Genomic DNA, 12,649 nt, shown 5'->3' with positions numbered 1-12,649 from the left:
TTATTTTTTCTGAGACCATCTTAGGTTCACTGACTGGAACTCTGGCAATGATACTGACAAAAGACAGATTAAAAATAGAAAAACTGGATTTTACAAACACATGTATTATGCATATATGGAAAAACTCAGTGGTGAGTAACTCAAAGAAGTGATTAGAACTTGGACTTATATAACACCTTAACAAAGGAACAATAACGAGAGCAGTGACAACATAAAGGGAAAGGACTTTGAGCTTCTAGAGGTGGCATACGGTAGGAAGCTGAATATACTGGGGACAGTTGTAGAAAACAAAAGTTCCTTTAGAAGAATTTGTTATGTAGATTTCTCCGGTGCCACCTCTGGGCTGATAAGAGTCTAGATTTGTCTCTAATTAAGAATTGTTGGGGGAAGATCCAAGATGGCTGGTTAGGAGCAGCTCAGGATTGCAGCTCCCAGTGAAAGTGCAGAGGGTGAGTAGGTGCCACATCTCCAGATGGATTTTTATTGCCCACAGACCAGGAGATTCCCAGGCAGAGGAGCCCCAAGGGTCACCAGTGCAGCTGTTTTGGCCAGCATGGCTGTTTTGCCAGCACCCTGGTGTGGCAGTTCCCGGTGCAGAGTAAACGGGACTGGGTCCCCTGTTAGCCAGCAAGGGGAGCTCCGGGAAGCTCCGGGAAGCTCTGGGAAGGCAGAGTCACTCATTCATCTGATTTAAAAAAAAAAAAAAAAAGGAGGGGAGACTGAAACAGGGAGCTAAGCCAGGAGATTCCCAGGCAAAAAAGCGCCATGAATCTCAGCACCGCTGTTTCAGCCAGCGCAGTAGGTCGCCACACGGGAAATCACACAGATCCCGGCGCCTTTTCAACAGACGACCAGAATACCTGGGAGAGAGCTGACCATTCAACTAAAAAAAAAAAAAGGCTCTGAGATAGGGAGCCAGGTGATCAGGCCCAGCTGGTCCCACCCCCACAAAAAAGAAAACAACAGAAAAACACAGCAATTGGAAACACTCTGGGTTGAGAGTTTCACAGCAAGCACAGCTGAACCCGGGATGGTCCAGCTCTGTGGGGTAGGGGCGTCCGCCATTACCGAGGCACTCCACCACTATGGACGCAGTCCGCCATTGCTGAGGCAGCCTGCTGTTGCTGAGGCAACCCGCCATTACAGAGAGAGTCCGTAATTATAGAGAGAGTCTGTCATTACAGAGGCGGGCCACCATTGCCGAGGCAGTTCTAACTACACCCATGTAAACAGGACTGCAGGGAAGTTCACGTGGCAGCTGGGCAGAGCCCACAGCAGCTCAGCAAAGCCTCTGCAGGCAGACAGTGACTAGGCTGCCTCCTTGCTGGGCAGGGCAGCCCTGAAAAAGAAAACGGCAGCAGCACAGCAGAAACTCATAAATAAAGCCCTAACTCCCCGGGACAGAGCACCTGGGAAAATAAAGGGGTTTATGAGTTCTGCTGCAGTGGACTTAAATGTACCTGCCCAGCAGCTCTGAATGAATAACAGAGCTTACAGCTAGGCACTTGAGCTTCTATAAAGGACAGACTGTCTCCTCAAGCAGTTCCCTGACCCCCATATATCCAAAGAGTCACCTCATAAAGGAGAGCTCAGACTGACATTTGGCAGGTATCCTTCTGGGACAAAGCAGAAGAAACTGGTAGCAACCCTTACTGTTCTGCAGCCACTGCAGGTGATCCCCAGGCAAGCAGGGCCTGGAGTGGACCTCAGCAGTCCTACAGCAGAGGGGCCAGACTGTTAGAAGGAAAACTAAGAAACAGAAATAACTTCATTATCAACAAACAGGATGTCCACTCAGAGACCCAATCAGAAAGTCAGCAACTACAAAGACGACAGGTGGATAAATCCACAAAGATGGGAAGAAACCAGTGCAAAAAGGATGAAAACACCTGAAAACAGAACACCTCTCCTACTACAAGGGATCACAACTCTTCACCAGCAAGGGAACAAGACTGGATGGAGAATGAGTGTGATGAAATGACAGAATCAGCCTTCAGAAGGTGGGTAATAAGAAACGTCTGTGAGCTAAAAGAACATGTTCTAACCCAATGCAAAGAAACCAAGAACCTTGAAAAAACATTTGAAGAAATGCTAACGAGAATGGACAACTTAGGAATATAAGTGAATTGATGGAGCTGAAAAACACAACACGAGAACTTTGCGAAGCATGCACAAGTTTCAACAGCTGATTTGACCAAGCAGAAGAAAGGATATCAGAGGTCGAAGATCAACTCAAAGAAATAAAACAAGAAGGCAAGATTAGAGAAAACAGGGTAAAAAGTAATGAACAAAGTCAACAAGAAATATGGGACTATGTGAAAAGACTTAATCTATGTTTGATAGGTGTACCTGAATGTGACGAAGAGAATGCATCCAACCTGGAAAATACTCTTCAGGACATTATCCAGGAAAACTTCCCCAACCTAGCAAGGCAGACCAATATTCAAGTCCAGGAAATACAGAGAACACCACAAAGATATTCCTCAAGAAGAGCAACGCCAAGGCACATAATTGTCAGATTCACCAGGGTTGAAATGAAGGAGAAAATGCTAAGGGCAGCCAAAGAGAAAGGTCGGGTTACCCACAAAGGGAAGCCGATCAGATTCACAGCCGATCTCTCAGCAGAAACCTTACAAGCCAGAAGAGAGTGGGGGCCAATATTCAACATTCTTAAAGAAAAGAACTTTCAACTCAGAATTTCATATCCAGCCAAACTAAGCTTCATGTGAAAGAAAAATAAAATCCTTTGTGAACAAGCAAGTACTCAGAGATTTCATCACCACCAGGCCTGCTTTACAAGAGCTCCTGAAAGAGGCACTACACATAGAAAAGAACAACCAGTACCAGCCACTCCAAAAACATACCAAATGGTAAAGAGCATCAACACAATGAAGAATCTGCATCAATTAACAGGCAGAACAGCCAGTTAGCATCAAAATGGCAGTATCAAATTCACATATAACAATATTAGCCCTAAACATAAATGGACTAAATGCCCCAATCAAAAGACACAGACTGGCAAATTGGATAAAAAGCCAAAACCCATCAGTGTGCTGTATTCAGGAAACCCATCTCACATGCAAGGATACACAAAGGCTCAAAATAAAGGGATGGAGGAAGATTTACCAAGTAAATGGAGAGCAAAAAAAAGCAGGAGTTGCAATTTCTCATCTCTGATAAAATAGACGTTAAAGCAACAAAGATCAAAAGAGACAAAGAAGGACATTACATAATGGTAAAAGGATCAATGCAACAAGAAGAGCTAACGATCCTAAATATATATGCACCTAATACAGGAGCACCCAGATACATAAGGCAAGTTCTTAATGACTTACAAAGAGACTTATACTCCCACACAATAATAGTGGGAGACTTCAACACCCCATTGTCAATACTAGACAGATCAACGAGACAGAATATTAATAAGGATATCCAGGACTTGAACTCAGAGCTGGAACAAGCAAACCTAATAGACATTTACAGAACTCTCCACCCTAAATCCACAGAATATACATTCTTCTCTGCACCACATCACACCTACTCTAAAATTGACCACATAATTGGAAGTAAATCCCTCCTCAGCAAATGCAAAAGAATGGAAATCATAACAAACAGTCTCTCAGACCACGGTGCAATCAAGTTAGAACTCAGAATTCAGAAACCGACCCAGAACCACACAGCTTCATGGAAATTGAACAACTGGCTCTTGAATGTTGACTGGATAAACAATGAAATGAAGGCAGAAATAAAGATGTTCTTTGAAACCAACGAGAACGAAGACACAACATACCAGAATCTCTGGGACACATTTAAAGCAGTCTCTAGAGGAAAATATATAGCAATAAGTGCACAAATGAGAAGCAAGAAGAGATGTAAAATTGACACCCTATCATCAAAATTGAAAGAGCTAGAGGAGCAGGATCAAAAAAACTCAAAGCCTAGCAGAAGACAAGAAATAACTAAGATCAGAGCAGAACTGAAGGAGATAGAGACACAAAAATCCCTTCAAAAAATCAATAAATCCAGGAGCTGGTTTTTTGAAAAGATCAACAAAATAGACCACTAGCCAGATTAATAGAAAAGAAAACAGAGAATAATCAAATAGATGCAATGAAAAACGATAAAGGGGATATCACCACAGATTCCACAGAAATTCAAACCATCATCAGAGATTATTACAAACAACTCTATGCACATAAACTAGGAAACCTGGAAGAAATGGATAAATTCCTGGAAACTTGCCTCCTCCCAAGCCTAAACCAGGAAGAAGGCAAAATCCTGAACAGAGCAATAACAAGGTCTGAAGTCGAGGCAGCAATTAAGAACCTACCACCCAAAAAAAGCCCAGGTCCAGATGCGTTCACAGCCGAATTCTACCAGACATACAAAGAGGAGCTGGTACCATTCCTTCTGAAACTATTCCAAATAATCCAAAAAGAGGGAATCCTTCCCAAATCATTTTATGAGACCAACATCATCCTGATACCAAAACCCGGCAGAGACTCAACAAGAAAAGAAAACTACAGACCAATATCCATGATGAACATAGATGCAAAAATCTCCAATAAAATACTGGCAAGCCAATTACAACAGCACATGAAAAAGCCTACCCACCATGATCAAGTAGGATTCATCCCGGAGATGCAAGGCTAGTTCAACATATGCAAATCTATAAACGTAATTCACCACATAAACAGAACCAAAGACAAAAACCACATGATTATCTCAATTGAGGCAGAGAAGGCCTTTGACAAAATTCAAAAGCCTTTTATGCTAAAAACCCTCAATAAACTAGGTATCGATGGAACGTATCTCAAAATAATAAAAGCTATTTACGACAAACCAACAGCCTATATCATACTGAAAGGGCAAAAACTGGAAGCATTCCCTTTGAAATCTGGCACTAGACAAGGATGCCCTCTCTCACCACTCCTATTCAATATAGTACTGGAAGTTCTAGCCAGAGCCATCAGGCAAGAAAAAGAAATAAAGGGTATTCAATTAGGAAAGGAGGAAGTCAAATTGTCTCTATTTGCAGATGACATGATTGTATATCTAGAAGACCCCATCATCTCAGCCCAAAATCTCCTGAAACTGATAAGCAACTTCAGCAAAGTCTCAGGATACAAAATCAATATGCAGAAATCACAAGCATTCCTATACACCAATAACAGACTTAAAGAGAGCCAAATCAAGAACGAACTGCCATTTACAATTGCTACAAAGAGAATAAAATACCTAGGAATACAACTAACAAGGAACGTAAAGGACCTCTTCAAGGAGGACTACAACCCATTGCTCAATGAAATAAGAGAGGACACAAACAGATGAAGAAACATTCCATGTTCATGGTTAGGAAGAATCAATATCATGAAAATGGCCATACTGCCCAAAGTAATTTACAGATTCAACGCTATCCCCATCAAGCTACCAATGACCTTCTTCACAGAACTGGAAAAAACCACCTTCAACTTCATATGGAACCAAAAGAGCGCTCGCATAGCCAAGTCAATTCTAAGCAAAAAGAACAAAGCGGGAGGCATCACACTACCGGACATCAAACTATACTACAAGGCTACAGTAATCAAAACAGCATGGTACTGGTACCAAAACAGAGATATAGACCAATGGAACAGAACAGAGGCCTCGGAGGCAGCACAACATATCTACAACCATCCGATCTTTGACAAACCTGACAAAAACAAGCAATGTGGAAAGGATTCCCTGTTTAATAAATGGTGTTGGGAAAACTGGCTAACCATATGCAGAAAGCAGAAACTGGACCCCTTCCTGACACCTTACACTAAAATTAACTCCAGATGGATTAAAGACTTAAACATAAGACCTAACACCATAAAAACCCTAGAAGAAAATCTAGGCAAAACCATTCAGGACATAGGCATAGGCAAGGACTTCATGACCCAAACACCAAAAGCATTGGCAACAAAAGCCAAAATAGACAAATGGGATCTAATGAAATTCCACAGCTTCTGCACAGTAAAAGAAATAGTCATTAGAGTGAATCGGCAACCAATAGAATGGGAAAAAATTTTTGCAGCTTACCCATCTGACAAAGGGCTGATATCCAGAATTTACAAAGAACTAAAACAGATTTACAAGAAAAAAATAAGACCATTCAAAAGTGGGTGAAAGATATGAACAAATACTTTACAAAAGAAGACATACATGAGGTCAAGAAACGTGAAAAAATGCTCATCATCACTGGTCATTAGAGAAATGCAAATCAAAACTACATTGAGATACCATCTCACACCAGTTAGAATGGCAATCATTAAAAAATCTGGAGACAACAGATGCTGGAGAGGATGTGGAGAAATAGGAACACTTTTACACTGTTAGTGGGAGTGTAAATTAGTAAATCCATTGTGGAAGACAGTGTGGCGATTCCTCAAAGACCTAGAAATAGAAATTCCATTTGACCCAGCAATCCCATTACTGGGTATATATCCAAAGGATTATAAATCATTCTACTATAAGGACACATGCACACGAATGTTCATTGCAGCACAGTTTACAATAGCAAAGACCTGGAACCAACCCAAATGCCCATCAATGAGAGACTGGACAGGGAATATGTGGCACATATACACCATGGAATATTATGCAGCCATCAAAAACGATGAGTTCACGTCCTTTGTAGGGACATGGATGAACCTGGAAACCATCATTCTCAGCAAACTGACACAAGAACACAAAATCAAACACCGCATATTCTCACTCATAGGCAGGTGTTGAACAGTGAGAACACACGGATACAGGGAGCAGAACACTACACACTGGGGTCTGTTGGGGGGAAATAGGGGAGGGACAGTGGGGGGTGGGGAGTTGGGGAGAGATAGCATGGGGAGAAATGCCAGATATAGGTGAAGGGGAGGAAGGCAGCAAATCACACTGCCACATATGCACCTATGCAACAATCTTGCATGTTCTTCACGTGTACCCCAAAACCTAAATTGCAATAAAAAATAAAATAAAATAAAAAGAATTGTTCTGCCTTTCCTAGTGGAGACAGTGGGAGGACAGAGAGTTTTGCTTGTGTCTACATTTTTTTCAATTGCCTTCCGCTCAAAATCATCCTTGTATCAGAATGGTATACTCTGAATCGCCTCTCGGTTAAGTCAATACTTGACCTCAGCAGATAATTTGATAAACATTTGACAGAACCAAGTAGGATTTATCCCAAGAACACAAGGATAATTGAATATTAAAACGTATTACATATCAAGATTTCCTAATTTAAATTAGAAAAAATAGATACAAATTACAAAAGCCATATGATAACTAGAAATAACCCTAAAATTTGAGATTTATTGTTCAAACTATGAAACTTTATTATGGTGTGGGTGTGGACAGACACAAATACACAAAGATTTGCATAGATAAAAGTACTATATTCCAAAACTGAAAGCTATAACTCATATTAATTCAACACAAATTAATTTAGAAATGTGTTTTCCAATTAAATCCAAATGGAATTTTTTCCTGGAGGGATGAAGAGGAAATTAAAAAGCAACTCTAAAGTTTATCCTATAAAATAAATAGCACTAGCTGAAAATCTCTTGGGGAAAGAAAGACAAAATGAGTAAAGTAGACTTTAAAACAATGGTAATTAAAACTATCAGAAGAAACGTGATTGAAAATAGATTAGAAGGAGAAAATTTAAAATTATTGTATGTGATTAGTTTGGTATTACCGCTCAGAAAATGTATAAAATTATTCTTTACATCACACAACAGCTGATAAAGGAACAGATTTCCTAAGGCATTTGAAGTGGAAACTATTAGTAAACACATGGAGAAGGACTTTCTCATATAAAAGCAGTAGAAGAAACAAATTATCAGTAAGTTCCTGTGTAATTAAAAACTCCTCTGCATCAACAGAAAGAAAACTAAAAAGCGAATACATGGGATTTTCAACAATGCTGAGAAAAGTCTGAAGTAATTAATATAAGTGTTTACAGATCAATAATAGAAAAGCTAAAATCTGTCAAGTTTATAGGCCCTAGATACCTTTGACTTAGTCTTGATTAAAGTTAAACCAGAGATCCTGAGCCTTCTGTTTTCCACTGGTTTTTCAAAAGAAGGAGACATGATTGACCCAACTGTTTTTGAGAACACAAAACACAGGATTAACCATTAGCCACTTTTGATAGATAAGGAAGATTAGTGAATATTTACATACCAGTTACTATACAATCTAAATTAAATCTCTTGTTTCTTCTCACAGTGAAATTGATTCTCTGGCCATCTCTTTACTAAAGAGGGCAAAGTTTTCCTGTAATCATGGAAGCCTACTAGTTCTTAGGATCCTTGATTTGAAATCTTGAAAACTATGAGTGTTACAGCAAACTACATTTACTAGAATGTTTGTTTCAGAAAATATTGTGTATGATCAGTTAAACTTAGGGATGTTTTTGAAACAAATTATCACCCTTATGATACTTAACACTTGACTATGACCATCTTGGTCTACCTCTAGTTAAGTAGAAAACAGTGGGCGATTTCCTTTCGAATTAGGATTTATGATATTAAAAATCATTTTGCAAGTACGGTAAATAGGGTCTAACCAATTTCAAAATATAACTCAGAATCACTGTTTTCCATGATATACCCTAATTTTAAAAATGACAAATGATCTGAGTAAGCAATTTATGGACAAATACATACATGAAAAAAAAATTGGCCTTTTTAAAGCAAATGAGAAAATTTAACTGCTAAATTGACAATGATTTTGAAGAATGATTATACTTATCGAATGTTATATAATATGTATTTTCATCTCATTGAGGTATAATTTGGAATATGCTTTCTAGAGAAATATTTTCTAAAACTAAGTTCATAAAGTTGTATTGGGTGTCTCTACTTTTAGCTATACTTTTATTATTAAAATATGCTTTACATATGTACAGAGATGTTTACACACTAGATTCATTCAACATTTTTATAGCAGCCAAAATGGAAAATAATCTAAATCTTAGTCTAAATAATTAAGAAAAATGTAGCAAGTCCATAGGGTAAACTTTATCCTATGAAGTTACTATATATGTATGCAGCCGTTAAATAAAATATCATCACATATTTTAAAAATAAAACCCCCTACATGTAATATTGAATGAGAAAACCAGGATGAACTATATAATTCAAATTTTTTTAAAAAGTGAATAAAATACAGGTCTAAAAGAAAAGATCCATATGTTTAATTGAACATCTTTAGATTGCAAGATCATAAGGAATTTTTTTCAAATTCTCCAAATTTTCTCCAGTGACTAAATAAACATTTCTAATTTTAAGGCTATAAATAGGCAAAAGAAGGCGGAAAAATATGTCTTGTTCTACAGGCTGAAATAGATTCATAGTGGAGCAGTTATAGGGAACTTCATGACAGTATTCAAACTATTTAGCAGCCTAAATAGTTCCCTCACAAGAGAGGGAACCAGAAGAGATTATATCATCTTCTGAAGGGTGCTTTAGAAATCTTAGGGTAGTGGGAGGTTGAACAAAAATGCTACTATCAATGTTCATTTTAAGTCACAGGAGACCTTTAAGAACTGTGTTTTTTAAGAGACAGGTTCGTGCTATGTTGTCTAGGCTCAAGTGCAGTGACTATTTGTAAATATGATCATGGCACACTACAGCCTTGAACTCTTGGGCTCAAGCAATCCTGTGCCTCAGCCTTCCTAGTAGCTGGGACTACAGGCTCACACCACAGCCCTGGCTCTTCTAATAATTGTTGTCTGAAATGTTTCATTTTGACCAACTAATGGGTTGATTTCTGTGCAATTACTGCAACTTGCCTGTTATAAATTTGGCCACCGTGGATAAATGAAGGTTATATATAGCTAAAGTTCAAATATACTTGCTAAAAATAATTATTATATTTTAATTTGGTGACAGTAATAATTTTCTAGTTCCCTGAGGACCCAGTTTTAGACCATGTCACCCTTTCTTACAATCTGTAGTTTTTAAAAGATGTTTTTAAAAGATGTGCCTAAGTTGATCAGATTTTTTTTAACACTTAAGTATACTCTCTATTTTTCTGGATACTTGGAATATTACAACAATACAGTCAGAAATTTTTATTCCTAGCATAAAAGTTTCAAGGAGCTTTTCTCTTTTGGAATTCACTTCCTGAATGTACTAATATCAAGAGTAATTTGTCCTTTTTTCTTTACTTGTTTTATTAGTTCATATGTGTTAGTTGTAACCAGATTATTGAAAGATACACTTTGTCCATTCCTGTGGTTTCAGCAAAAACATTAATAGTTTTATGAAAATTGATAACTATTGCAAATTATGGAAATTGGATATCACAGAGAAACATCTGCCATTATATTTAATTGTGAACATTTATTAGAATACCCTCAGTACTTAAGATTAATCCATAATCCATTCACACTCATTTTTTTTAAATGAGCAGGTTTTGTTGTAAGAAGTGTTAGAAAATGAAAACCAAGAAGAAATTTGCATCAAATTTAAGTTATATAGGTAAAGTATACCTTAAGGGACTAACATGAAATAGAATAAAATCTCATATTTAAACCTATAATTATTCAGACCACCAGCAAATCGTTGTAGGAATATGCCAGGCCCTGTTCAAAGAATTGAGGATTGAGCAATTAACAAGACAGTCCCTGCCATAGTAGAACTTACAGTCTAGTAATGGAGATAGTCAATAATCATATAAAAATATATAGTAAAAAAATGTGTAGTATATTAATTTACTGCATTAGTCAATTTTCATATGGCTATGAAGAAACACCTGAGAGTGGGAAATTTATTAAGCAAAAGAAGTTTAATGAACTCACAGTTCCACATGGCTTGAGAGGCCTCATAATAATGGTGGAAGGTGAAGGAGGAACAAAGGCACATCTTATGTGGCGGCAGGCAAGAGAGCACGTGCAGGGAAACTGACCTTTATAAAACCATCAGATCTTGTGAGACTTATTCATGATCACAAGAACAACATGGGAAAAACCTATGATTCAATTATCTCCTACTAGGTCCCTCTCAAGACACATGAGGATTATGGAAGCTACAGTTCAAGATGAGATGTGGGTGTGGACACAGTGAAAACATATCAGTTACAAAGAAAAAAATACAGTGTGCAACAAAAATATATAACAGAGGAATCTTGTTTACTTTGATGGAGGATGGGAAAGGGAATCAAAGAAAACTTGGATTTCTCTTTTTTAGCAAGACTCCACAGAAGTTATTTCTACTCACTGTCTCCCCTTTTGCCATCTCATTTTTCTTGCATTTATTCTCATAGGGCTTTATTTTTTCTTACCATTTTATGGACACTGTTCTTGCTGAAGCTATCAATGACTTTCACAAGTCCAGATTTAATAGTTCCCTTATCAGTTAGAATAGCAGCCTTTGACACAGATGAGCTATCCTCATCAAACCTCACTTGTTTTGGTCTTCAAAAAAGGAGACTTCACTGGTCTCCTTCATAGTCTTGGCTGGTTTTTCCTCATTTTCTCTATCACTATCAGTTGAGGTATTCTAGGACCCAATCTTTGACTCTCTTTCTTTCTTTACCTAAACTCATTCTTTAGTGGTCTCACCCATTCTCTAGCTTTAAATACCATCTATACAGTGATAGCTTCAAAATTTAGATCATGAGTCCCAGATTCTTTATTGAACACTAGTACTGTATATCCAAGCACCTCCCTTTCCACTTGGTAATAAGCAACTCAAACTTAACATGACCAAAATTGAACTCTTGATTTCCTACCTCTGCCTCCAAGCTCTTCTTCCACCAATCTTTCCCACCTCAGTAGATGGCAACTCCATTTTGCTAATAATTACTCAGGCCATTAAACTTGGTCATCCTTGACTTCTTACATTCCACATCAAGTACAGCTAATCTGTAGATCTTTCAGTAAAATAGATCACATGCTACTACTGAGCAATTCCACTGTAACATTCTGGTACAAGCTTTCCTTTAGCCAGTTTTACTTGTAACAGCCAAAATGATCATTTAAAAATGAATAATTGAGATCATGTTTATGAACCAATGGTTTCATAACTCATTCACAGTAAAAGTCCTGAGAGTGCCTACAAGATGCTATAGCATCTGGCTCTTGACTACCTCTTTGATGTCTTCCCCTGCCATTTTTCCCAGTGCTCACTTCATACCCAGCCATGTCAACCTTGCTGCTGTTCCTTGGCATGCATGCCCCCTGCTGTATCCCTGAAACCTATAACTATGCCTGGTAAATAGTGCTAAAGAATTGTTTATTTGAATAAAGGTAATGACATTTCTGCTGAGGCAGAGTAGGAGTGGAAAATAAGGAGGTAGCTCCTTAGCTGATGAATGGGTAAGAAATGTGTCTATTTTGCTTACAAGAATCCCCCGGCCTGAGAGCTAATATATGAGTAGGCATTAACTCAGGAAAGAGACTCTTATTATATATATACTCATTCTGTTTTTCAGATAAACGTAGAAAACCTTTAATGTAGACATGTTTTTAATGACAGAAGAATTATAATAGATTTATATACCCCATGTATGATGTTTATTAAAGATCTGACTCATTTGTATTCTAAAGATTGCAGATAAAATATGCTATGAGGAATTATGGTATGTCTGTGAATAAAAAATATAGAGCCATTATAATTTTATA

At 37.9% G+C, this 12,649-nt stretch overlaps 1 long non-coding RNA gene across 2 annotated transcripts in view; it reads right to left on the bottom strand.

Moving 5' to 3' along the window:
* LOC105732221 (uncharacterized) overlaps positions 1-12,649 on the bottom strand; it is a 110,691-nt gene that overhangs the window by 60,035 nt on the left and 38,007 nt on the right. The window lies entirely within an intron of this gene.

Source organism: Aotus nancymaae, unplaced genomic scaffold (genome assembly GCF_030222135.1).
Source record: "Aotus nancymaae isolate 86718 unplaced genomic scaffold, 86718_ANA_hifiasm-v0.15.2.pri h1tg000016l, whole genome shotgun sequence".
Classification (NCBI taxonomy): domain Eukaryota; kingdom Metazoa; phylum Chordata; class Mammalia; order Primates; family Aotidae; genus Aotus; species Aotus nancymaae.
Note: the sequence above shows the minus strand (reverse complement) of the source record. Positions and strands in the feature narration are given on the sequence as shown.